The 23423-nt window shown below is 34.4% G+C and overlaps 1 protein-coding gene across 1 annotated transcript in view; it reads left to right on the forward strand.

Moving 5' to 3' along the window:
• ARID5B (AT-rich interaction domain 5B) overlaps positions 1–23423 on the forward strand; it is a 418659-nt gene that overhangs the window by 118811 nt on the left and 276425 nt on the right. The window lies entirely within an intron of this gene.

Here is a 23423-nt window from a genome sequence, read left to right on the forward strand (position 1 = left end):
CATTATTATACACCTTTATTTTTGGCTTAACCAGTACAAAAGGGTTAAGCAAAGTCGTATACCAGGTGCACGTCTCCTGTCATCACTGTTGATTGGTGAACATGCAAAATCTAAATATACTGGGCAAAAAAATTCTAACTTGAATGATCTAACTCTTTCTCACTTTCTGGAATCTGCTTTAGCGGACACACACTCCAAACAGAGAAAGAAAACAACATTGGGCAATAAATATTTAGTCCAAACAATCAACAGAATAATCCATAATTCAGTAGATCTTCCTAAATGGACCATCCACAGTATACAAAGGCGGCCTCAAGCCCTGAAACAACATCAATGTGGCAACACCTCCCGGGGAGGGAGTTGCTGGGGGGACTCTGAATCCCCAGACTGTAAATACGCACCATGAGTTTGGTCTCATAGGAAATGTGAGTACCTATTTCCTATTTGGGATTCTGCTGTATGCTTCTAGTTTGATATACCACGTGGCACCTCCCACAATTTTTTGTTTTGTACAATACTGTTAAAAAGCGAGTGAAGAATTCCATGTCTCCACCCAGCGTAAACCAAATGCAACACAATATCTGAGCATGAGCACTTCCCTGCTACTCAAAACCCTTCAATAAAACAAAACACTAGCCATTGAATTTGCAAGTGTCAAAATGTATTGAAACCATATTAAATAACACATTACACTGGATAAAATATAGAAGTACCGAATAATTTTACAAATACGCGTTTCATACAAATCATGATACTTGATCAACGTATTTAATGTCCAGAGTGCAGGTGCTGAAGATATTTTGCTACTGTGTTGAGCCACTACTCATCATATAGAATGTAACAGTGTTACACTTCTGAAATCTGGAGTGTGCACTTCGATATCACACAGGAATTGGAAAACGTAATTAATTATAGTTAAAATACAAGGAAAAAAAAGGCAAAATAAGTAATAAAAGAATATCCAGGATATTCAGTGAGAAAAAGAGACCAAAAAAAGTTTTTGAATAGGTCAACACAGTTGAATTAGAAAAGTCCTATGCAAAGTTTCAAAGATCACTGTTAAATTGTTCTCATACCTGCATATTAACATGTCCCAGTGACCCTTAACAATCTAGGAATTCATTTGTTATTGTAGGCTTTCAACTGGATTGGAATTTTAAAATCCTGAGAAAAGCAACACATAGTTCCTTGCAAGTAATAGTACAATAATAAAATGTGCATTAGAGAATTGTACTATTGAGTTTAATGTCCATTTATTCAGACTGCCATTAATCAGCACATTTGAGGCCATAAATGGGCCATAATGAGGCTCATTTATCAAGCTCCGAATGGAGCTTAAGGGCCTGTGTCTTCAGACTCGCCAGAAACGCAAGTTTTGGAGCAGCGGTCCAAAGACCGCTGCTCCATAACCTGTCTGCCTGCTCTGAGGCGGACAGAGATCACCACAATTCAACCCGATCGAGTACGATCGGGTTGATTGACACCCCCCTGCTGGCGGCCGATTTGCCACGAGTCTGCAGGGGGCGGCGTTGCACTAGCAGCTCACAAGAGCTGCTGGTGCAATGCTGAATACGGAGAGCGTATTGCTGTCCGCATTCTGCGATGTCTGTCGGATCAAATCCGACAGACATTTGATAAATAGGCCTCATTGGATACTCTCAGTGTCTCAAAAAGATTAAATAAACTAGATAATACATTTGTTTACTATTTACTGCATATAAATCTTATTTTGTTTTCTGTTTGTTACAAGACACTGCCTGAAAATTAAAAGAATATTAAATTAATATTCTAAAACTATATTAAGTGTTTTTTGTTGTTTTTTTGCATTTTTTATGGTTACATTTTTTTTTTAATAATAGATAATTGGCAATGTGTGTGTTCTCACATGCCAATCTCATTAAAAAACTAAAAAAAATCTGGCCTGAATGAAATTAGAACGTCCTTACTGTTTAGCTGTCAGTTTTTAATTTAATGGAAACTGCTGGCAGGAAAAATAGATTTGGTTTAGAGGAGCGATACTATTTTACAAGTTGAAACAGGAAACCGCTTGGTCTTCCAGTTTGAAAGGGACAAAAATAAAGAAATGTGTGATTCATTCTTGTTTACAAACTAACAGCTAGTTTTCAATGACCTTATGGACACAATAGTAACAATTGAATTATATTTAGTTTATTATAATAGCAAAGTCAACTAAACACGCCTTTGCAGGGAATGTTCAGTTTGCTATTACATTTTGGGTACAGTTTATTACCAGTGAGCTCATTTTTTATTTTTACTCTGATATATTAATATATTGACATGATGTTTATTTACTAGTCTGTGTCCTTGTTCCTAACTTGTTCTCAAGTAAATAAATAAAATAAAAAAGCAATGAGCACTGATTTATGTGTGAACTAATACTTTTCAGACTTATGTATTTATTTAATTTGAATATTTTTTTTTTCCTTAAAAGGCAATGTTACAAAACTACAGCATATTTAAAAAAATAATAAAATATATATATATATATATATATATATATATATATATATATATATATATATATATATATATATATATATATATATATATATATATATATATATATATTTTCAGGATGGAAACAAATCACTAAAGTTTACTAGTCAGGGGTCAAAAGCTACTAGTCCAGAGGGAAATGTTAATAGTCCACTCAATGTTAAAGATAGGAAAAGTCAAATTTTGTACTAGTCCACTGCAATTTCTTACTCGTCCGGGGCTAGTGGAAATGTTAAGCAGTGTATGTATATATATATCTAACTAGTGTGTATCTGTAGATAGATAGATAAACTGACTGATAGACATATAGATAAACAGATTAGTTTATATAATAGATATATAGATATATAAAGATATAGTTTTTATATATATATATAGAAAGAGAGAGAGATTAATAGATATATGAGTGTATACTGTCCCTTTAACTAGTTTGCTGCTTCTGAGGCTGCGGACATCAATCTGCCTGATCCTATACGATCGGGTTGATTGACACCCCATGCTAGCGGACGGTTGGCCGAGAATCTGCAGGGGGCGGCATTGCAGAAGCAGTACACCAGAACTGCTTGTGCATTGTTAAATGCCGACAGCGTATGCTGTCTGCATTCAGCGATGTCTGGCGGACACCATAGGCTACATCGTATCATGTCCGCCAGACATTGGTATATCGGACGCTAAGTCTGGATTGTGAAAATCACTGTGAAAAATATAACTTTTGTTTTGTTTTGTATATATATATATATATATATATATATATATATATATATATATATATGTGTGTGTATATAGCACTATTTGCAATGTATGTGCTTCATGTCATTTTTTAAAATTGTGAGATATATGCAGTTATAGTATTAATCCCCAATTTGAGTATTTACAATTATCTTTGGTTCCACAATTTATTAAACTAATCATTGTCTCCATAGCAACATCTGTATAAACAGATACAATAAAAGTAACTTGAAATGGAATACCCCTCCCCTTTACTGTTCCACAAAGGATTTCCATTTTAGCCTTTGTTATTGTTTTACGTCCATTTGTTCATTTCCCAGACTAAGCGTTTAATTTATAAAACATGCCATTTTGCTATTACTTGTTCCAGTGCAAAGTGCCAAAATGACAGAACTGGAAAGTGAGGACTTATTCACAAACCAGGTGTGACTCAAAGCATTAATTCAAACTGCTCGAGCAACATGTTCTATATTTCTTTATGCTATTTTATTTCACATGTAAATTACATAGTCATTTGTCTTATCCAGCAGTTGCTAGTGGTGTGTAATATTACCTACAGCTATGTGATCTAATGCTATTTATAGGAATGGAGAATTGTATATTGTATGGCTGGCTGAGAAACAGACTTAATGTGTTGTAATAAACCAATTTTTGAGAATTACTACCTGGGAAAAAAAACATTTTCTGTATTCTGGCAATGTAATTTTCCTTATTGATATACATATTTCTACTAGCCACCACTCTATTTCCTAAAAACATCTCAGTAACATTACAGAGTAAAAAATACCTTACATTAGATTGCTCACAAATTATTTTAGCATTGATTATTTTTTTTATATTGAAAGGTAAATCAAACTTCTATTGTATATGCATAATATATACTGTACATTAGTCATGCATTGCAAACATTCTGGATACAAAAGAAATGTTAAAGAATGTTAAGAATGTAATTTAGTTACCAAAATTTGCATTGTTTTGCTTTATAGGGACACACCCATTATAAAAGTTTGTGTATGTATCTTATTTCCTCTGCTTTAGCCAATAAGAGAAAGATATACATTAGCTCCTCAACAGATCAATCAAGCACATGTTACAAAGTAAAGGTTCTAAATCCTAAATGATGATCTACTATCTCTTTGAGGGACTGAAACTGTTTGTTTGTTTTTCAATTAAAGTAAAAGGGGCAAAATAAATAATATTAGATTGTATTTTTTTAAAAGCATAGTTAAAGGGACATTAAATCATTTTCTTCTTTCATGATTCAGATTCATGCATTTTTAAAAGAGGGGCTTATAGGCTTGGGGGTCTCTAGGCACTTATTATAGGCCATCAAAAAGACCCCCAATAACCCTTGTTTTAACATTTTAATATATGTATATTATTTTAATAATCAAGGTTACAAACAATGTTTTGTGGTTTTTTTTTTAACTTTTTAGACAAACATGAAAGGAGATATCCTCATATAATTCAGGGCCTTTGGGTATATTTATATAACTTTGATTTGCAGGTAGGGGCTCCCCTGAGCCTCTACTCAAATGAATGCACATTTATTCATGGCAGGTGATCACTATTACTGTAGTGATATCTGGCGTTTAAAATGTATATAGTGGCTTTATTTTAAAGAGTGGGTTATGGGATTTATAATAAGGGGTAATGGGGGCTTATAGGCCTTTTTTATGGCCCATTATATATTTGTTTCCTTTTTATTACATATTTACATACCCAATTGTCTTTCATATGATGGGTCTTAGGTGTTTCTGGGGCTTAAGGGAGCTAAGATAGAGGGGGTTGAATATTTACCCCTCCATCCAGCTCCCTTAAGCTCTTAGCTACTGCCTGTACTTCCGGATGTCCAGGGCTGGTGATGTCACCATGCATGGGCATCCCCGGATTCCCTAGGTGATCCTGGTCACTTGGCCACCTTGTATGAGGGGGTAAATACGGAATGGGCATAATGAGCTCCAAAAGCACCCCCCCCATGATGCGTAGTCGTCATCCACACTAACGGCACTCCAATGTTTCTCTGTATGGATCTTCACTTTCAAATCTCCCATGCAGTCATTTTCATACAGGAGCTCAAACTCTAGAACTATCAAATTCTCTGCAGTTGATCTAGAACCTCTTTACTCTCTGCAGTTGTTCTAGAACTTTAGTTCCTTCCACTATTAGCACTGCCACACAGTATTTTAGCTTGACCTAGTTTCTTCAATGCTAGCCTTCAAAGTTTACTAGCAGACACATTTTTAAATATATCTGAAGTGAAGTGTATATGTCATTTTAATGTTATACCAACCATTCTTACCTTTCAAATTCAACAAATACTCTTTAACCTCATTTTATGCAGTCACTCAGCTGTAACTTACCTAGCATTATAGGCATAACTAACAGCTATGCACACAGCACCAAGGGTTCCTGTTTTACCCCTGTACATTTTCTTATATACATAATTACATATATAGATATACACAAATATTATTACATAAAAATGTGTATGTATATATATATATTTATTTATTAAAGTATTTACATTTTATATTTTGTGGTTGTTGGAGAACAGGTAGGGTTGGTTGGCCTTGTAGCATATTTTACATTGGGGCACCTTCATTATATCTTCCTTCCTAGTACATTCACATGCTCTGTAAGGTACAAAAAAAACACATTCTAAATATCATGTATAAAAAAATAATATAACCAAAACAAAATGTGGAAAATAACCGTTTTTATTGTGTAGTTCTACAATGTACAGTACATTGTCGTTCAACATTTCAAAATACTTTCTGTATGCAAACTTAAAAACTTTTTCTATTTTTTACTCACAACAATTTAATGGTAGTATTGTGTTTTTTAAAAAGGCACAAAAATAATAAAAAAAAGATTTTAAGGTGCCATACTTTTTACCATATCATCATTACTATACCCAGCACTGAAAATTTAAGATTGGAGTTAAAATACCTTAAGGGGACAGTCAAGTCCAAAAAAAAACTTTCATTATTTAAATAGGGAATGTAATTTTAAACAACTTTCCAATTTTATTTTATCTCCAATTTTGCTTTGTTCTCTTGGTATTCTTAGTTGAAAGATAATTTTAGGAGGTTCATATGCTAATTTCTTAGACCTTGAAGGCCGCCTCTAATCTAAATGCATTTTTACAGTTTTTCACCACTAGAGGGCATTAGTTCATGTGTTTCATATAGATAACATTGAGCTCATGCATGTGAATTTACCGAGGATTGAGTACTGATTGGCTAAACTGCAAGTGTGTCAAAAGAACTGAGATAAGGGGGCAGTTTGCAGAGGCTTAGATACAAGGTAATTACAGAGGTAAAAAGTGTATTATTATAACTGTGTTGGTTATGCAAAACTGGGGAATGGGTAATTCTTTTAAAACAACAACAATTCTTTTGTTCTTTTGTTGACTGTCCCTTTAAATCAGTCACACCCATGAAGCAATGTCTCAAGGTATTATAATGTTTCAAAATATTTTTCTCTTTATACCCCCATTGGAGAAATCTGTCTTTCATCTCAATAAGTTGTACTTGCGCTTTAGTCATTTAACTATTGTTGCATACTACTCTTTTGAATTGCGATACTGGTACCGCATTCTTAAGAAAAGGAGGATGACAACTGGTGGCATTCAGAAGAGAGTTTCTATCTGTGTCTTTTCTGAAAAGAGTGGTCTGTAGCTTACCATCCTTGATGTAGACTCTCCAATCCAAAAATTCCACTGATCTCTCGTTATGTTATTTTGAACTGTAAAGAAGGAATAACTTTATTAAATGCCTCAAACCAGTTCTGGAGTTCATCTTTCGTTCCACCCCATAGGAGGAACAAGTCATCAATATATCTTCTGTAGTATTTTATATGATGATGTGGGAAGAAAGTAGTATCGAATTCTTCAAACTCTGCCATATATAAATTGGTGTACGATGGGACCATATTGGACCCCATAGCCGTCCCCATCAGCTGTAGATAGAAGTGTGTGTCGAACTTGAAGTAGTTTTTTGTTAGGCATATTCGTAATAATTCCAGAATTAACCCCACTGGGGGTCCCACGTATGGGTATCTGCTAAATTAGTTGCAAATAGCCTTAATTCCCAATTCATGGGGTATAACGGTATAAAGACTTACCACATCACGGGTAACCAAGATTAGGGGTACCTCAATGGTTGGGAATGTCTTCATTTCTTTACTCAGACTCATAGAATCTAACAGGAAGGGCGGCATATTGCGCACTAGGGGCTGAAGAATCTTGTCCAGGAATGAAGCAATCGGCTGTAGAAGCAAGCCAATGGAAGACACTATAGACCTACCAGGGGGACAGATAGGGTCTTTATGTACCTTAGGTAAGGTAGAAAACGCCAGGATTATGAAGTTCACTTCATTCTTATCCAGCCATGTCTCCTTTAAGGATTCATCCAGAATTAAATCAATCTCTGACTTGAAGATTTTGGTGGGGTCACCGGTAAGCTGTTTATAGGTTGTGGCATCTTGCAATAGATGTAACGCCTCCTGTTGGTAATAGTTATAGTCCATAACCACCAATGTGCCACCCTTATCAGCTTTTCTGAAAATTAGCTGCTTGTTTTTACTCAGAGTGTCCAATATCCCCCATTCTTCCTTAGTTAGGTTATTGCAACACTGAGGTCTAAGCTGTGCACAGCTCTCAGCTACTCGTTCAGTGACCAGTCGAGAATAAATTTTTATTCTCAGATTAGAGCTAGTTGGATCAAAGTGGCTCTTCTGCTTGAAAGGTATAGCGTCTCCCTTAGTAGTGCCAAAGTGTTCCTTCAATCTTAAGTTTCTTTCAAACTTTTGCAGATCAATAAAAGTATCAAAGGGTTGTTGAAAAGAAGTAGGTACAAACGACAGTCCCTTATTTAGTACTGCGGATTCCAATGGTGTTAGTTGGTATGAACTTAAATTGATGACAATGTCAGGTGCTATTGTCTCCTTGACCTGGGGGGGTCATCCTCTTAGCGCCCCCTCTCCTGACACGTGTCCTGTGCCTCCCAAGTTTTTTGAGCATGTTACCACTCCTCCTGTATATGCCCCCTGTTGGGAAGCTAGACCGCTTTGAAAGCTTAAGATGTTAAGGATTTTTCTAAATATATGCCACTGTTCCGTTTTTTAGGCACGCCATTTCCGGTAACCATGGCATGGTCATGACGTCATGGAGGTTCCGGTTTGCGGCTGAGGTGTTTCGATGTTGGGGATATAAGGTCAGGTATTTTTTAATACACTGTGTATGGTCTGAGAACAGTAACACCCCCGAAACGTTACTGTTAATACATTTTGTTTGGTATACAAGACCTGGTGAGTGCTTTCAACTGATGTGGAATTTATATATATATATATATATATATATACAAAACACGGAAGGGGACTGCACTCTCATACCGGACCGGGTACACATCCTATGACCCTGCAACACGCTCAGCCCTGGGTGCTCACCGGCACTCATAGAAAGCTGTGCTGTCCCCAGAGTCACAGGCAGTTAACCCCAGACAGGTCTGGGTGCAAGAACCATAGGGAAAATTACAAAACAAATTAATACAACACACAGAGAAAGTCCAGCACTCACTTACAAGCTCTCAGCTAAGATTTAAAAGCAAAAATGGAAAGGTTAGTTACCGCATCTGGCCAAATGGGACAAGCCCAGGTACCACGTCAAGGTCCTTTCCAATACATGGGACCCTAAAACAGCCACACAATACAAGCTCTCAAATCCAAACAAACTGGGAACAAGGGAAGGGTGCACAGGCTTATGTAATCACCCTAGACATATACAAAACACGGAAGGGGACTGCACTCTCATACAGGACCGGGTACACATCCTACATTGCATCATGCTCAGCCCTGGGCGCTCACCAGCACTCACAGAAAGCTGTGCTGTCCCCAGAGTCACAGGCATATATATATGGATATGGATGTATATATATATATATATGTATATGTATATATGCTGTATTTGGATAATGGTGAAATGAACAAGCCACACACACAAACTAAAATTGTCTTAAAAAAGGCTCAATTGTGGAGCCGAAACGTCGACCTGAAATATGTTATTTTTTACTGAATAAATAAAGAATCAACTATAAAAAGACCTGTGAGTGCCCTCTATTTTTCATATGGATGTGTATAACGAGTGATTGAGGAGTCACCCAGGCATTACAGAAAGAGAAGTAAAGTTGGAGCATGGAGTGCAGAATATATATATATATATATATATATATATATATATATATATATATATATATTTATACATACACATATATTTTTATATATACATACATACACATATATCTACATATACGTACATGCACACACGCGCATATATATATATATATATATATATATATATATATATATATATATATTGTAATTTGTTTTAAATATTTTTTCAACCTCTTCTCTGTTTGAGAATATTGTGAAGGAAAACAATTAAAAGAATTATAAATTAAACTAATATTGTAGCTGCATGTTCAGAGACAACAGGAGTAGCATAATCTAATTACCAATAGGTCAAGTTGCATGGTTGATATTCTGCTAGAATATGCTCTTCTTTTTAATGCAAACAAAAAAAAAAATGTACATTATTAATACAGCTGTAATTGAACAATACAATCATCTGCATTCTTTGTAAACAAGGAAAACATTCTCTAACCGTTAATACGATTTTTAGGATCTGTAGACTATTATAAATGCAGACCTAGTTGCTGATATTGTTTGTAAAAAAAAGATTTTTTTAAAAAAAAATTTTTCACAAGCCTCGTAATAGTTTTTATTAGTACATTATCATTCATCTCAAGATAATAATATCAAATCTATATACCTGGCACAAATATGTTCTTAGTAAATGCAATTGTAATGAGATATTTTATGTTCCTTTGGGGAATGGAACTAATTCATGGAACCACATGTTTTAACCTGTTTAAGATATGACATATCGTATATGATTTGGTACATTGAAATAAATGAAATAAAAAGGACATTTTAATGTAAAATAAAATGCTATATTTTAGTGTTTCATTTAAAAAGAAATGCCTTTATTACTATTTGTTTAATGCCTGCAAATGAATTAAATATAAGATTTTGCTTCTGCGCCACTAAAGCAGGTGAGCCAATGAGAAACAAGCTTACATGTGTATACTCCAGTCGTTGGCTGTACCTTCATCTGTAGTTTAAAATGGTTGTTCCAGAATTGAAGCTAGGTCATATGTTAAAAAATATATATATGTTATGGGTAAAGTCAGATATTGAATAATTCTAGGATTACCCGGGTAAAACGTACATTACCCAAGCAGCTGTGGGTAAAGCCTGATGTATGATCACAAATTCCTTCAGAGTGCAGAGTCACTGCATCAGACATATATATCATGCACTGTAATTCCCCCATCTTCACTATCTTTTTTGCTTCTGCCTGTGGGGTTCAAGGGGTGCAAACCCTTCCTTGTAAAATTCATTCCCCAATGCCAAAGGATCCTTAAACCCACCAGGCAGAGGCAAAATAAATAGTGTAGATGGGGGAATTATAGTACATCGGGGTGGGGCTTTACCCACAGCCGCTTGGGTAATGTCAGTTTTACCCGATTTCTTACTTTACCCCTGTATTTACTTCAATTACAATGAATTTCCAGGAACCGTAAGGGTGAGTGAGTGTTTGTTTACCTTCAAGCTCAGTGGAAGCTATTCACAAGCAATAAGGACTAGCACGGACCATCCAAGGATGGGTCAGGTATGTGGTTTTGCCTGATACGAGTATCCGTGGATTATTGCATGTTCTATTTGGGACTTTTCCTTATATCACCCCCTCCCCCCATCGTGTCTACAGTGTTTGTTAATCGTGAATCCCTGAAGTGGGTTTATTATCTATGAATTCTTGGAAAGGGTTTGAGGAATTTTGTCATATAAGTACTGTCCATGCCGGACAGATAGCTCAGCATGCTAAGGCACTGTGGCTGAGCTCTGTAGCAACCGAGGGTTGCAGGTTCGATCCCCGGCGAGGTCCACTCAGCCTTTCATCCTTCCGAGGTCGATAAAATGAGCAGCGCCTTGAGACGCTTACGGGTGATTAGCCACGCTTTACAAGTACCCAATACATACATAAGTACAGGGGCCTCAGAAAGACAATAGCTCCCTCTTATTAACCATCATCTTTCACCCTAGAAGTGCACAATATCCTGTCACAAGTTATACTAAAGGAGAATTTTGGACTTTAATTACAGCATACCAGAATATGCCATTATTATGGCTAGATATTATATCTTTTTTCTGGACATTTAAGATCCATTATACCTCCTGGGATGGCGTCTTTTTCCCTATAGGGTTTATTTGAGTATGACCGGTCAAACAATTGTTATTTTTACTGTAGTTATTGTAGTATTAGTATTAAACAAGTTTATGCACATGATAATTTATATTTGTGGGGTAGTTGATTACTTGCATCTCTCCAAGTGACACTCGTTTTTGCTGCTGGGGTAAATTTATTTCACTATTTCAATCAGTGCTGGCCAATATAGTCTTGTGGTTCTGTTTGAACCTTTTTCTATTTTTTTATTTTATATATATATATATATATATACATACACACACACTATAGAAAGCAATTCAGAGATGATATAGCATAAATTGTAATTTGAAAGCTTTATTCATATATGTTTAATTATGTTTAAATCCAGGTCTCAGGACCCCAAGTTGGATAGCTGTGAAATGAACGATCCTTCTATGTTACAGGAAGATTAATATTGATGTTTTGGTGTATGCCTTTTGTTCATTTTGTGTATTTAATTTCGAAACATTGCAAAATAAAAGTTCTTTGTGTGATTTCATAATACATTCATTTCAGACTGTCTCATTTAAAATCAGCTACCCTTGATTACTTGCAGACATACTGGAAATTTACATGTACTTTTCTCCATTGTAAAACACTGATCTGTTCATATCATTAGTTCCCATATGACTACATATTGGCTGGTTGCCACGATTTCCAAATCTGAAGCAGTAAATCTTGAGTTGAAATAGCAGAAAGTGGATTTGTGACTTAGACAGTGTAAACAGTTTGGAGAATCAAGCAATTTTAGAGTGTGATTGATTGCCTTGTGATGGTTCTTTAAATTAGCCCTAGCCCTTGTTACAAAAATATGCACAAGCTGTCTGCTATTTTTTTTTATTTTTTATTCAAACCAACCCCCCCCCCACACACCCCGTCTGAAATGGTATGATCGTAAACTTAATAAGCAACAAAACATAGTTTTTTTTTCCAAATGTAACCTTTAAGGAAATGAATAATTGTATTGTATGTGCATCACTTTTTCTGAACAATAAAGTGTGTTTTTGAGTTATGATATTAACCTGTACTATAAATAAAATATTTCAATACAAAGCAGCTGCAATACAAACAATTCTCAATAAAGCAAATACTGAGAAAATCAAGTTATAGCTTGGGAAAATATATCATTTACGCTTTATATTTTAGCAACATTTTTATATTGCTATGGTGTTTAGGGATTCAATTCTTGTAAACGACTGCTAAATACATAATGACTTTAGCAAGATTATTCAAGTAAACTAGTATAGCTTTTAAGACAAAATTGATGTGTTGCAATTTGGCAGCTGTGTACAGCTTTGCATAGTACAAATAGTCCCTTTTTGTAATTTAGTGTTTCTTGTGAAACCACACCCTATGTAGGTTTTATGCTACCATAAACCCAAATGAGTGTGATGCCCCTCCCACTTATTTAAAGGGACATTAAACTATTTTGTATTTATGCATAGTAAATATCAGCAATTAAGCACTGCATGGCAAAATATCTGTTTACAAAATAAATCTATTTTTAAGTGACAGTCAACACAAAAATTGTTATTGTTTAAAAAGATAGATAATTCCTTCACTACCCATTCCCCAGCTTTGCACAACCAACATTGTTATACAGGTATCCCTCAGTTTACGCCGGGGTTAGGTTCCAGAAGGAATGGTTGTAAATTGAAACCCAGTTTATTATGTAAGTCAATAAGAAGTGAGGGAGTAAGGTTCCAGGCCCCTCTCAAAATTATCATAAGTAACACCTAATACATTATTTTTAAAGCTTTGAAATGAAGACTTTAAATGCTTAACAGCATTATAAACCTAATAATATAGATTGTATCATCATCAAACTAAGTTTAATGAACAAAAACATTTACTAACAGCACCTAATTAAATAATCACACAACAGACTGCATTATCATCAAACTAAGCTTAATGAACAAAAACGTTTTTTTACTTGCATTTTTCTGCAAACAGTTCTCTGCATTGTTAGCATGTTAGATAATATTGGGTCTGCACCTATTCTATGCATTTCAATCTGCAGTGATTAATAGGCAGTTAATCACCCTCACCTCAAGCAGCTGGACAGGAAGATAATAGGGAAGTGCCTTCACAATAGCTAATGTCTGTTTTGTGTACACAGATCAATTTCAGACCTGTTAAGCTTGGATAAATTTGCTGTAACACAAGCGGACAGCTCCACCTACTGGCTATTTTAATCAATGCACTGCTTTTCAATGCATTTCAATAGCAGTCACATGACTGAAAAAAAAGGTTGTTATTCTGAAACGGCGCAAATTGAACCAGCGTAAACCAAGGGCTACCTGTATTAATATACTTTATAACCTTTAAACTTCTAAATGTCTGTCTATTTCTAAGCCACTAAAGACAGCCTCTTATCACATGCTTTTTTATTAGCTTTTCACAACAGGGGAGTGCTAGTTCATGTGAGCGATATAGAAAACATTGTGCTCACGCCCGTGGGTTGTGAACAACACTGCACTAATGGACTTAAATGCAAGTCAATAGATAATAAATATATGTCATGTGATCAGGGGGCTGTCAGAAGAGGATTATATACAAAATAATCACAGAGGTAAAAAAATGTATTAATATAACCATGTTTTCTGTGATAAACTGGGGAATGGGTAATAAAGGGATTATCTATCTTTTTAAACAATAACATTTTTTGAGTTGACTGTCCCTTTAATCATTTTTGTAGAATGTTATAGGATTACTCTTAAGAAACTGGAATATGCACTTCTCCTCTTGCAGGAAATAGAAAAAAAATATTCTAAATAATGAATGGATGGATTCATTAAATTGCACTGCAAAGTATTTTATTACACATACTTGAATTGTTTATGGGAAATTTAGTTTGACACTTATGTTCATTTAAAGGGACAGTAAACAGATTGTAATATCAAATATTTAATTAAACATAGTTAAACATTTTTGCTGTATATTTTCGTTATTTATTGTTTACCCTTTTCCTGAAATGTAACTCTGAACAAGCCTAACTTTGCTATATATCTGTCCCTAATTTGTAGTATGTTACCTTATATTTTCTGTATTGCAGCTTTTGTTAATACAATGACAGTGGCAAACCCTGGCATCTACAGGCAGATGTTCAGATTGCCGCCTCAAAAATAAGAAAAGTAGTGGGTTTTACTATTGAAAAACATTTGCAGCAAACAAGGTGTTAAAGGGACACTAAACTTAAATTTAATGATTCATTTAGCCACTAATAAGCAAGCACAACCTGGGTTCTGTACCAAAAATGGGCAGGCTCCTAAGCTTTACATTCTTGCTTTTTAAATAAAGATTAAAAAGAGAAAGAAGAAAAATTGGTAATAGGAGTAAATTAGAAAGTTGCTTAAAAATGTATGGTCTATCTAAATCCTGAAAGAAAAAAATTGGATTTAGTGTCCCTTTAATACCTGGTCCCCACCCACTTACTATATACCTGTGTCTGTTTAAGACAACCATGTCAACAATTAGATTTAACTTTTTTGTAAGTTATTGAAGCAAACATTTCCTGAAATTTATGTCTCCAACTTTTTTAAAAAAAAGTACAGATTTTACAGAGATAAGGAAGTTCTCACAAGAAGATTTCTGGCAATTATTGTTGTAGATACATTTTAAGCAATAATGAACTGTACATTAGACTTTTGAGTGCTCAAAAAAATTGGTTCGCTTCGTTTTGATTCGGGCCATAAAAAAATTTGGTTTGAGACATTCTTTAATAATTCGGTATGTGTCTGTAATTCGGTTACGGGATTTATTCGTGTTGTTCCGAATTTGTAAATTCGGATGCATTCGAAACCGTTACCGCATTATTATTGTCTGAACAAATCTTTATTACAGACCGAATCGTTATTTCTAACTAATTATGTTAAACCGCCGCCGCCACCCACACCACCACTAAATAAAGCTATTAACCTCTAAATCGCCATCCCCACACATCACTAACACTACCTAAACCTATTAACCCCTAAACCACCGCCCCCCACATCGCTGACACTAACTAAATAACAAAATAAAGTTATTAACCCCGAAACCGCAGTTCCCCAACATCGCCGACACGAACTAAACCTAATTTTGTAAGGGATTGCCCTAAAGTTAACAGCTCTTTTGCTAAAAAAGAAAAACACAAAGACCCACTAACATTACAAACCCCCACACCCCCAAACCCACAAAATAAAAATAAAGTTAAACCTAATCTACCCATTGCATTCTGCTCTTTTACTGCCCTTAAAATCGCATACAGCTCTTTTAAGAGCGCCCACCCTAATCTAATAAAAAACACCCCAGAAAATAACAAATGATTTATCAAAAATAATAAAAATTATTCCTATTCTAATACCCATTTTAAAAAAAAACCAACCCAAAATAAAAAAACCTAATCTACAGTTGCAAGAAAAAGTATGTGAACCCTTTGGAATGATATGGATTTCTGCACAAATTGGTCATAAAATGTGATCTTATCATCATCTAAGTCACAACGATAGACAATCACAGTCTGCTTAAACTAATAACACACAAAGAATGAAATGTTGCCATGTTTTTATTGAACACACCATGTAAACATTCACAGTGCAGGTGGAAAAAGTATGTGAACTCTTGGATTTTAATAACTGGTTGAACCTCCTTTGGCAGCAATAACTTCAACCAAACGTTTCCTGTAGTTGCAGATCAGACGTGCCCAACGGTCAGGAGTAATTCTTGACCATTCCTCTTTACAGAACTGTTTCAGTTCAGCAATATTCTTGGGATAATGACATCCCCAAGAGCTAATTGGAGTGAGATGTCAGCCGACTGGAGTCCAATCAATGAGATGAGATTGGAGGTGTTGGTTACAGGTGCCCTGCCCTATAAAAAACACACACCAGTTCTGGGTTTGCTTTTCACAAGAAGCATTGCCTGATGTCAAAAGAGCTCTCAGAAGACCTACGATTAAGAATTGTTGACTTGCATAAAGCTGGAAAGGGTTATAAAAGTATCTCCAAAAGCCTGCTGTTCATCAGTCCACGGTAAGACAAATTGTCTATAAATGGAGAAAGTTCAGCACTGCTGCTACTCTCCCTAGAAGTAAATAGGTTTACTTTGTGTCGGCGATGTGGGGGTGCGGTATAGGGGTTAATAGGTTAAGTTTGTGTCTGCAATGTTTTGGAATGGCGGTTTAGGGGTTTAGTTAGTGTTGGCGATGTGGGGGGTTACGGTTTAGGGGTTAATAGGTTTAGTTTGTGTCGGCAATGTGGGAGGGTGCGGTGTAGGAGTTAATAGGTTTAGTTTGTGTCTGCGATATTTTGGAATGGCGGTTTAGGGGTTAATGGGTTTAGTTAGTGTTGGCGATATGGGGGGTTGCGATTTAGGGGTTAATAGGTTTAGTTTGTGTCGGCGGTGTGGGGGGGGGGGTGCGGATTTTGGTTAATAGGTTTAGTTCGTGTCGGCGATGTTTTGGGACGGCGATATAGGGGTTAATAGGTTTAGTTAGTGTTGGCGATGTTTAGGGGTTAATACCTTTATTATAGAGTTAGTGTCGGGGAACTGCGGTTTAGGTAGGAACAATGAAAAATTCTGAATATGAATAATGGATCCGAAAATTCGCAAACATATTTATTCATTTTCTAAATTTTTCGGGATGTGCCGATTCGGAAATTCAGATGCATCCGAATCGCCGAATGGCCAAAATCCGTCCGAATTCCGCACATGTCTACTGTACATTTTCAACAGGTGAATAGCATATTTCAAGAAGTGAAATATTTGATTTGATTAGATCATTTTACTAACAATGGAATACATTTAAAGCGTGAAACTATTACAGGAATGTTATTTTGAAAGATTTTACATTTTTCACCCACATATTTTTATGAGCAGTAATATATTTGATTTTACTGCTAATGTGATAATTTTGACAGTTTTATATGACAGAATTTTTTTCATGCTTTCTAAATTTTCTTATTATTATAAGTAAATAGTTGGCATGTCAGCAGGGTGTAATATTTCATTTCAGAACTGAAAAATATTAGTTTAAAAAACCGTGCACTTCTAGTGTGTAGAGGAATCAATTTTAATAAAAGATTGATAATGCAATTAGTGTCTTGTTTTTTTTATGTACACTTCCAACTGTTAATACATAAGTAATATTGCAATTGTGTAGTTGTAAAACTGTTGCAAATTCTCTATTCAGTAAGGTGTAACTTCAAGAGTTGTAACTTACCAGTTTTTTTTTTTATATATTTTGCTTAAAAAAATCTCATTTGAATTATTAAAATTGTATATCATATTAAATGTGTCCTCATATTTGTTTGCATATTAACATTTGCTGACTGCTGCTGCATAACTTATCCGCTTGCTCTGAGGCTGCGGATATCAATCCGCCCGATCATATACGATTGGTGCTGATTAACACTCCCTGCTAGCGGCCAAGAACTGCTTGTGCAATGATAAATGCAGACAGCGTATGCTGTCGGCATTTAGCGATGTGCGGCGGACATGATACACTACATCCTATCATGTCCGCTCGTACTTTCGGAAATCGGCCCCATTGTGTTAAGTTTATGTCCCATTTTACTTTCAAGAACTGTATCGTTGCATAATTCTTGTTGTTTTTTTTTTTATATTTCTTCTGTTTTTGTAATTTGGCACTGTGTAACCTGTATTTGTCTTTTGTTATTAAAAATATAAATAATCTAATTCTATTTTTGTGCTAATATCTGAATTCACACTCAGTAGGGATAAGGTTAAAGTCATGTTACCTAATAGTTAGTTGTGTGAATTATTGGGTTGCCAAGACACCCTTATTCAAAACTCGGTGTTGGCAGTTAATCTGTTAATCTGGGGTAGTGTAGGCAGGATTTGGGGGTTAATTTGTTGTCCCTTTAGGTCCTTGTAGAGGTAAAGGTGTAAGGGAACCAGAGGCTAAGTGCTATTAACCCCTTCATGCCCACACTCTCCCCATAGTCACGGTTGGGCAGATAGGCTTAGCCGTCACACATGGTCTATCTTATTCATGAAAGTTTAATTTTGAATTTACTGTCCCTTTTCAATTATTATTGTTTTGCCGTTAAATAATGAATGCATAAAGAACTGATTAAATAACAATGCATACTTTTTATTCTCTAATGGATTCCATTCTTGGAATTTTAATTAAATGTATGCAAGCATCTCATCTGTGCAATGTTTCTGTCTTTTGTTATTTATCTTTGCATATGTCCTTCCCAAAGTTTCCCTGTATAACTCTCATCTAGGGATGTAAAGACTCAAAATTAGAATTGCATTTTTTAATGGTATCTTCATGTTAAATCATTTGTAACTTAGGGAGAAAAAAAGTCTCTAATTTCATAAATATATTAAAATTCACGCTCACATAAATAGCCTTGGAATATTTAAATACCAGTTGCCTAATAAGTTGATAGTAAATGCTATAGTTGAATCATAAATTATAAAACATGTAATGTGATTCACATGTATAATCATGTTTGTCTGTTTTCTATGAGACAGTTTTGCTTTTTTTATTCTCAAGATTAAATTTATATTGAGCTATAGCTGTAGGGTAGAAACCTGCACTGCATAATATAAATCATAGAACTCTGAGTGTGTAACACATTTTATTACTAATACTTTTTCCATTTCTTCTTGGAAAAACAAAAATGTTGCTGTTATACTCTGGATATTGAACACTATTGGATTTCACTTAACATTTTATTGTTTTTAGATTTGTACCCTGTAGTGTGCTTTATTTTTAGGTTACTGTATTTTAAAATTATTGAATTTCATTGTCATAGGTGAAAGAGGAAATAATCTTTAAGGGACATTAAACACTAAATAAATGCTAGATAGAATGATGCATTCAAAGGAAAGATTAGTCTTAGAATAACATGTAGATGCATTTTTTAAAGTTTCATTAGTTGTTTAAATAGTGACAAAAAAGTGTTAAGTTTTAGTGTCAATAAAACAATGGGAGCTGCCATGTTGTAACTTAGGTTACCTTCTCTGCAGTGGCCAATTAGGGTCAGCTATAAATAGGTCATTAGAGTATGCAGCCAATAGCTGGATTGAATATAACAGGGTTCTGCACTTTCATTTCTAACAGGAACAGAAAAGCTCACCATTTCAGAGTGGAATTACAGGAAAAGGGGAAAAATAAATAATGAAAGTATATTGCAGAGTTTTTTTTTTTTTTATATATATTTATACAATTTATCATTTTATATTGCCATCTCAAAGTGTTTAATGTCCCTTCAAAGAAAAATGTTCATGTACAAATACTTATATCCACTGTAGAAAAGAGATCCAACAAAAATCTAATATGCAAGTTCTTTGTGGACGGGGTGGAAGAATTCTTCCAGTTATCTTTTGTAACAAGGGTTAGTTGATCATACAGAAAAGAGAGCCACTTCTGCTGTACTACAGATCATGGGAAGCATTTTTACCTGGTATAAGTTTAAACCCTGGAGAAAAAAGAATTTACCTTGAGAACATTAATAGTTCAAAAAATATTACTGGCATGTCAGGTTTTATATAAAAGTATATAGGCTTAGGTTATTGCTAATAATCTTATTGAAGAAGAAGTGCCCCTATATAATCAAAATAAGTCTAAAGTTAATTATAGAATTTCTTTTTTTACTTTTGATAGATTAAAAGAGTTTTACAGCTATTTTTTACATGCTTGAGAATATATAGAATATAGCAGTACTGGGGGGGAAAGTCATTATTTAAAAAAAAAAACATATTAAACACAAAACATTTATAATCAATGTCAATAAGGTTCTTTAAATAGTATAACATTTATTAAATGCAAAAAAAAAATGTTTACAGTAGCTTTGAAAATAAAAGTGCACATTTGTGTACAATTCATCCCTAGGAACATATTGTTTACTAGCTGATAGAGACAATCCAACAGCTCTATTGGTAATCAAAGACATGCACCACTATTGCAAATGTTTTTAGCACAGAAACATCCATATTTTTTATTTTATTTTTATTTTTCAAAGAACAAAAAAACAAATTAACCCCTTCGCTACCGGGAATTTCAGAGAAAATACCAGAGAATTTTTAGCATTTTTGCTGTCACTCCATTTAAACTGAAAGTCTTGTTTTTATTTACCTGTCAGATCTATATATTTTTTAAAGTAGACAAAGGTATTGATCTAGGCTCATTTTGATATATTTCATGCAACCATTTCACCCCCAAATGCGGAATATACAAAATAAATGGTTAACTTTTTCACAAACTTTGGGTTTCTCACTGAATTTATTTACATACTGCTTGTGCAGTCATGGTACAAATGGTTGTAAAAGCTTATCTGGGATCCCCTTTGTTCATAAATAGTAGACTTGTGCATGGCGGAAAAATTTGGTTCGGATCAGATCAATTCGTATGTTTTCGAATTTCGGTTCGGATCGATTCGAATTCAGAAAAAAGCGAATGCATTCGTTTCAGATTTCTTTCGGATTCAAATAAATTCGTCTGGATTCGGTTTGGTTCGATTCGGAAATTCGGAATTTCGGTATGTGTTAGGTGGGATGTGCTGTGTATTAGACTAGTATTATGTACTGTATATTAGGTGTAACCCATAGCAGAGTGATATAACCTAATATACTGTACAATACTAGTGTAATCCATGGCCATCCGAATCTACCGAATAAATCCGAACTAATTCGGATTTATTCGGTAGATTCGGTACTACCGTAATTCGGAAATTCGAATCGATCCGAATCTCCAAATTTAACAAATTCGTCTGAATTTCGATTTTTTCCGAATCGAAATGCACATGTCTAATAAATAGCAGACATACATGGCTTTGCCATTGGTTTTTGGTAATTAGAATGCTGCTTATTGCAGCTGTGCACCACATTTCTATTATTTCTGGCAGTTAAGGGGTTAATCAGGTAGCTTGTAAGGTTAATTTTAGCTTTAATGTAGAGATTACCCTCCCACCTGACACTTCCAAACCCCCTTACTTTTTGTATTATTATTATTATTTTTTAATTAACTCAACCCTCCCACCTCCTGATCCCCCCCAAATAGCCAATTAATTAATATCTACAGCATCATGTCACCATATTGTTGTTGTCACTCATTTTAGTTCAAACATTTTTTGGTGGACTTTTAAATAATACCCACTCATATTTTCCTATAAACCATTTGGGATTTTCCCGAAGCATCTCAACATTTTTACTGAAGGATATTAAATATAAGTTATTAATAATACTGGCTTAATACAGGCTGGTTATACCTTTTATATTTAACGATACTATTTTAAAGTTGCTATAGGAAAATGTTCCTTGATTTAGAACAGAATCTCATAGTACTAGAACGTACCTTTTTATATTTGATATATAATAGAAATTGAGATGTTCTTAGTGTTTCTAAAATGTTGCTGATCTAGTTTACTACTCTTCAGAGTAAAATACTAAAATTAATTTCTGTTGCAATCATTGGCCCTGAAGGTTGGAAGTGCAGATCACAGTGTCATTATTATCTTAGTTTTTGATAATGCAGCAGGTAATCTCCAAATAAGTCATTTTGAGTAGTCACAAAGGCAAAACATGCAGAAAAAATGGAGCACATTGAGCTATGAAACATTTTGATACTACCATTCTTGTTGTGCTAGAAGTTTATAATGAGATTGAACTGTTGTAAACAGGTGGATAAAATAGCCATAAAATAGCTTGGTATGTTGGCCCATTTATAAGTTTCCCATAAGTCTTTTATAGTTTATAAATATTTTAAAATACTGTCAATATCCAGGAGTCATTAAAGCTCTCTGGATTTGTGAACTATAATTATAATTTCTGGAAGTCTATAAGGTTTCTTACAGGTTTTATTAAAGGGACATTATACACTAGATTTTTCTTTGCATACATGTTTTGTAGATTATCCATTTATATAACCCATCTGGGAGTGTTTTTAAAATTAATCTGCTTGCTAATTGCTGTCACAAATAGAACATTATTTGTTGCATTCTGATAAATTTTACAGATTTGCAAAACATTTCACTAAAGCTGCTATATTTGATGATTTATTTAATTTAAATATTTTATTTTCCCCTTTTATGGGCATAGAAAAAAACATAAAAAAAATTATAGTTCAGGGACATCAATTAAATGTCCACAACAACAAACCTTGAGTAGAAAGCTATGCAGTATAGGAGACAAGTATCAATATTCTCTAGCAGTGGATAACAATGCTTTGACCATTAAGTGGTGCTGTTACACAAGTATAAACTACCCATAAGTGACATAATAAAGAAACTTATAGTCCACTCCTCAGTACCAAGGAAGGTATTTGCAATCCGGTAAATATAGGAGCATATTAAAAATTAAAGTAAATAAATAAATCTAGCACTGATATTCCAGAATTTCCTTTCTTTTCCTGTCAAGTGGCAGTATATATATGTCTGATGAAGCGTGGGAGAACCCATGCGAAACATGTCAGGTGTTTGTCTGCTCATGTCTAAGTGGATGAAATAAACCCTTCAACTTTGATGCAAGATTACCGTGTTTGCAGTGATTTTTTTCTTGTACCTTATATATATATATATATATATACATATATTTTAATTTAAACCTTATCTGTAAAGTGTTCCAAGTGAGCGTGTTTTTAGTCAAGTGGCAGCAGTATATGAAAAAAACAGATGCCGTTTAACAGGAGAACATGCTGAAATGTTATAATGTTTTTCTACTTAACTGGGAGTATTAAAGAAATTGTGTAGTGTCTAGATTTGCAATAGTGGCTTAAATTTAATTTTATATCATGTTTTGGGAAGCCATTTAATAAGTTAATTTTCAAGCACTTTAATTTTCCTAGTTGTTTACTTTTAATCTTTAAATTTTAATAAGCATGTTCCGTTTATACCAGATT

Source organism: Bombina bombina, chromosome 9 (genome assembly GCF_027579735.1).
Source record: "Bombina bombina isolate aBomBom1 chromosome 9, aBomBom1.pri, whole genome shotgun sequence".
Lineage (NCBI taxonomy): Eukaryota > Metazoa > Chordata > Amphibia > Anura > Bombinatoridae > Bombina > Bombina bombina.